The sequence below is a fragment of the Prenolepis imparis genome, unplaced genomic scaffold (genome assembly GCF_030444845.1).
Source record: "Prenolepis imparis isolate NDT839.2.m4 unplaced genomic scaffold, iyPreImpa1.0 SCAF_3, whole genome shotgun sequence".
Classification (NCBI taxonomy): domain Eukaryota; kingdom Metazoa; phylum Arthropoda; class Insecta; order Hymenoptera; family Formicidae; genus Prenolepis; species Prenolepis imparis.
In genome coordinates, this window is record NW_028141161.1 from 1,698,449 (window position 1) to 1,704,448 (window position 6,000).

A 6,000-nucleotide genomic window follows, 5' to 3' on the forward strand; every position below is an offset into this window, starting at 1 on the left:
TTCATTTTTACAAAATATATTATTAAAAAATAAGATATAAAATATATTCTATTAATACTTTTAACAATATTAAAACAAACATAAAAATAAAATTAAAACTAAAAAAAATAAAAAATATAATAAAAATTTAATAATATAAAAATACAAAAAAATATAAAAATATAAAAGAACAAAAAAAAACGGAATCATTATCCTGCTACGTCCTCGTCGTGGTTCCGGGTAGCGCTAAAAGCAGGAATTTTTTAAATTATTTTTTATTTCTGCAGCTTGACATTGGGGCGCGCGAACAAATCCTAGTGTAGGGGCGCTTAAGATAGTCGTAACGCCTCCGCACACATACGTACGAATCGTAGTCCAAGTTATACTTTTATATTAGACTTCTAATTCAGATTTAGAGGATAACAGTGCTTTCTTTCGTGCACCTCAATCCTAGGGAACTTGCCTTTTTATTCATACAAAATGTATATTTATTATATAAAGCACGTATTATGACGAGTTGACAGCTCGTCTGCAATTCGAGACGTCATATCGAGATAAAATGATGTAACGAAAACTGTAATTTCGTAATTATTTCTCATTTTTCATATGAAATCGAAGTTCGCTGAGATCATTGATGTATGTATTGCAATCGTAGAGAAGCATTTTTAATTCTGTCAAGTCAATGCAACGAGAGACTAAAAGTACGAAAATAGTGCTTTGTCGGTAAGAAAACAGTCGCGAGGGATCCCCTTAAAAATTCAAAATTTTATAACAAATGAATCCTTCCACTGATCATCGCCAAACTCAATACCAAACATCTTTACATGATAGTCTACTTATGTAAAAAAATTTATCCAAATATCTTAAAATTTACGGAAATTAGAGCAACCACAGACATTTTTCATAAAATCTAAAATTTTATAAAAATCAAATCCTTTCACCGATTCTCGTCAAATTCAGTACCAACCATCCTTTAATGATAGTTTATTCATGTAAATAAATTTATCTTTAAAATTTACGAAAGTTAGAGCAACCACAGACATTTCTCAAAAAATTCAAAATTTTTTTAAAAATAAACCCTTTCACTGATTCTCGTCAAATTCAATACCAACAATCCTTTAATAATAGTCTATTTACATAAAAAAATTTATCCCGATATCTTAAAATTTACGGAAGTTAGAGCAACTACAGACATTTCTAAAAAAATTCAAAATTTTATAAAAAATGAAACACTATGAATTTTTATAAAAATGACAGTAAATAAAAGTGTTGTTCTACTTTACTTGTATGCCAAATTAAAGCGCTGCAAGTCAAATAATTTTTGAGATATTTAAATCTAAAAAAACATGGGTGGGCACATACATACATACACACACATACGCACATTTTTTAAAAATGTTATTTTTCGATGGTTTGGAACATTCTAAACACATTGGCATAAAAATCTGAAAAAAAAATTTTTTCACAAAAACAAAACTTCCTCTATGAGGAAGCATAAATGTGTTTTTTTTTACAGAAAAAAATCTCCTCAAAAAAGATTATTTTTAAATAAGAAAAACAAATATCAAAGGACCAAAAAAAGTTTCAAAGTAAGTTTCCCTATTTCTTTCTCCCAGGAACGACAATTAGCAGATCTCTCGGGCGTGAGATACTTTTATTTAGGTATGCTAAAAACATTGGTAAAGTGTTTTGTGGAAGCGACATCGCAATTGTTAATATGCTCCTTATAACTATGGAACGATTTTTTTAGCGTGTCAAACTTTTTTAAAATAATAAAATAATAATACTTTCGTGTAATAAAAATAAAAATGAGAGTAGTCAATCTATCAATGCTTCAAATGATGTTACTAATATAAATAACGAATAAACATTTACAACTACATTAACGCACAAAGAATATCAAGATTTATTAATTACAAAAGTGTATGGTAGACGAGTCTGCATCCGATTTAAAAGCAAAGAATGGGAAGATATAATAGCTCAAAAAATTTACAAGGAAACAGAAATTCAATGCGGAATCAATTTTAAGAGCCATTATTTATCAAAATATGCTAATTACGGTAATATTGATGCTAAGCATATTATTATACAGAATGCTTGGTAATAATTATTTATATCGTCTTTCGTGTACATTCCAAATATCAATTGATAATCAAGAAAACACATAAACTTGCAACAGTAATCAATTATAAACAATCACATTATATTAAAATATATCCTATCACAAGTCAGGACATTTCAGAATTTAAGAAGCAAAACTTTGAATAAACGATCAAAACAGAAAAAGGCACACAACTGATTTCAACAATATAAATTTAGATGAGTGTGAAAAAGAAAATACAAATGTGAAATACAAATAAAAAATAAAATTGTAAAACGAAAACAAAATATACCCATCTTAAAAAATGGCAACCTTCAAAAAATAAAATTAGAAGACAAAACAGTAAAAGTAATAAATACATGCGCATTTGATAGTTTATGTCAATTTCTTCTGAATGCATATAATATGGAACATATTCGAACTTTTATGGCAGATAAATGGAAGAAAACCAAGTGTTCCTCATGACGTTCTTGTAAATACTATTTTAAAATATAAAAATGATATATTAATAAATAATAAGGTAATCTCAAAAACAGCTCCTATTTGGCAAGAAATTAAAGAAGAATTCTCAAATCATGAACATATTGAAGCGAAAACGTTATATTCATATGTTGTTTGTGACATTTACAATTTGCACGAATTATTAGGTATAAAATTCTTTGAAAAAGATTCGTGTAATATAAATAAAAATGAGAGTAGTCAATCTATCAATGCTTCAAATGATGTTACTAATATAAATAACGAAAAAACATTATAATTACATTAACGCACAAAGAATATCAGGATTTATTAATTACAAAAGTGTATGGTAGACGAGAGTCCGATTTCAAAGTAAAGAATGGGGAGATATAATAGCTCAAAAAATTTACAATGAAACAGAAATTCAATGCGGAATCAATTTTAAAAGCCATTATTTATCAAACAATGCTGATTACGGTAATATTGATGGTAAGCATATTATTATACAGAATGCTTGGTAATAATTATTTATATTGCCTTTCGTGTGCATTCCAAATATCAATTGATAATCAAGAAAACACACATGTACTTGCAACAGTAATCAATTATAAAGGACCACATTATATTAAAATATATCCTATCACACAAATCAGGACATTTCAGAATTGAAGAAGCAATACTTCGAATAAACGACCAAAAAAGAAGAAGGCACACAACTGATTTCAACAATATAAATTTAGATGAGTCTGAAAAATAAAATACAAATGTGAAATACAAATGAAAAATAAAATTATATAACTAAAACAAAATGTACTCATCTTAAAAAATGGCAACCTTAAAAAAAATTGTGCAAATGGAAATTTGCACATTTCTTCCTCACCATTTTATTTCGCTAATTAAGATGGTTTTTCAATTATGGCTTCCTCATAGAGAAAGCTTAAAGGTGCCTTTTCACGCGGACGCTCGACGCTCATTTTGAGCGTCAAAGTAGGTCACGTGATCAAAATTGACGCTACATTGTGAAAAACGCATGAAAATGATTTTAGCATCGAATTTATAGCGGTAGGTACCGTATATAACCTCCGTATCATCATGTCATACAGAAACCAATATTATATGTGGTTAAGCGAGTGTACAAAAATAATATCAGAACAAAATGAACAACGTAAAAAACTTTTAGCAGCAGTTCTGATAAATGAATTACAAAAACAGAAAAGAAGAAAGTACCGAAAAAAACGTTATTGGGTAAATCTAATATTCATAGAACGATATAATCATGGATTTTACCACGCAATCTTTCCTGTCATTATTTTGGAAGAAGCAAAATTCAAGAATTATTTTCGTATGACTGCTACACAATTTGAGAAATTACTCAATTTAATAGCACCATTTATTATAAAGCAGACAGTGATTAGAGAGCCTATATCTGCAGCAGAACGATTATGTCTCACAATAAGGTTAATTTATACAATTGATTTTGTTATATACCTTTTATTTATCTACTTATCTATACATAAAATTTGTTCTGTAAATATCAAATTTTAAACTCAATTTCTTTGCACACTCCACAGCAGGTTTGGACCAGTTTATAATCCTAACAATAAAAAATAATATAGTTATTAATCAATTCTTTTTTATTATATGTAATATTTTTTATTATATTTACAAACTTAAAATTATCATGTTACTTATTTCGGTAAATATGTAGAATGTATATATTTCTTCGAACAAAGCTTGATGATTGCAAACTTTGATGAGTAGAAAATGGTATTTAGAATAGTTGCTCATCACTATTTATAAAATTTTTAATGTTATAATATTTAAGCATTTTTCAAAGCTAGAAAATTAATTGTATTGATAGAATAAAAATGCACAGCATTTTAATATAATATATTTATTTAACGAAATTACTATTTATCTAACTGAATTTAAACATAACATAAAAAAACATAAACATAACATAAATATAGGATAATTAAAAGCAGATCTTACATTAAATAAATTCAATAATACTGATTCTCTAAACTTCCTAACCTCAAAAAGTATCATTTCTAATTTATTACTCGATTCATTACTTTTTTTATTCTTTTTGTAATATTGGATAACAAATTTAATTATATTATTTTTGTATTTTACTCATCACAATATATAATAATATAAGGTTTCAACCAAATAAATGAGGAAATATATGTATACATTCTGCATTCTTATTTTGCTTTTTAATAATAAAAAATTAACTAATGAATTCAAAATAAATTAATTAAATAACTAATATTTTACTTACATGTTGAGATTCTATTTTTATTATTGACACCATCACACGACACACGACACAATTTGTACTGCTAAACAGTATGACGGCTTGACGCTAAAAGCTGAGAAAATCCAGCTTTTTGTTCGTGACGCTAGCATCAAGTCAAAGTCACGTGATCACGTGCAACGCTGAAACGAGCGTCCCATGAATTCGCACCTTAACTTGCACATTGCTTCTTCACCATTTTATTTTACTCATTAAGATGGTTTTTCAATTATGGCAATGTGCAAGTTAAGCTTCCTCTATAAGGAAGCTATAATTGAAAAACCATCTTAATTAGCGAAATAAAATGGTGAGAAAGCAATGTGCAAATTTCAATTTGCACAATTTTTTCCAATACTAGCAAACCCTATATATAATTAAAAAATATTTTCTTAAAAAAATTTTTTTAAAGATTTCTATGCTAATGTGTTCTAAATGTTGTATAATTTGTTAATTTACAATTAAAAGAAATTGACCAATTCTCAATAAATTTAATATCAATCATGCTTTAAGGGGATCCTAAAGCGTCTGTCTTACCGATCAAAACGGTTATATTTTTCTATATCGAGAACTTTTTATTGGTTTAATAGAATAAAAAAAGCTTTTCCAGGATTAAAGTGAATATAATAATCTAGGGCGAAGTGATCCGAATTTAATGTAAAATGACAAAAAATTAGAAAATTCAAGTTTTTTTATTAGCTTCTCGTGACAGCTCACAACAGTACTTACTTAATATAAAAGTTTTACAATTTGTACATTCGAAATAAGAGAACTTCGCCCTAAGGATTGCATGAAGGAGTATCAGTGAACTTGCAGAAATGAGTTTAGAAGTCTAATAAAAAAGATTTCGATATAGAAATATTTCATTTATATGTGTGTGTGCGAGATGAGGCTGAGGAATAAAACAGAGCAAAAAATTAGTTGCGTGATATCGCGATAGAGAGCTGTAATCGGTGTAGTTGACAAGGACAAACAATCATATCTTCGTCTCTTTCATGCAGAGTTATGTACATGTATAGGGTAATATACATGTATACATCACACACACACTAATATTACTGCTACGTGTCTTCTTTCTCTTTCTCACGCACGCACGCACGCACGCACGCACGCACGCATGCACGCACGCATGCATGCACAGTACTCTGCGTTGATACCACTGCTT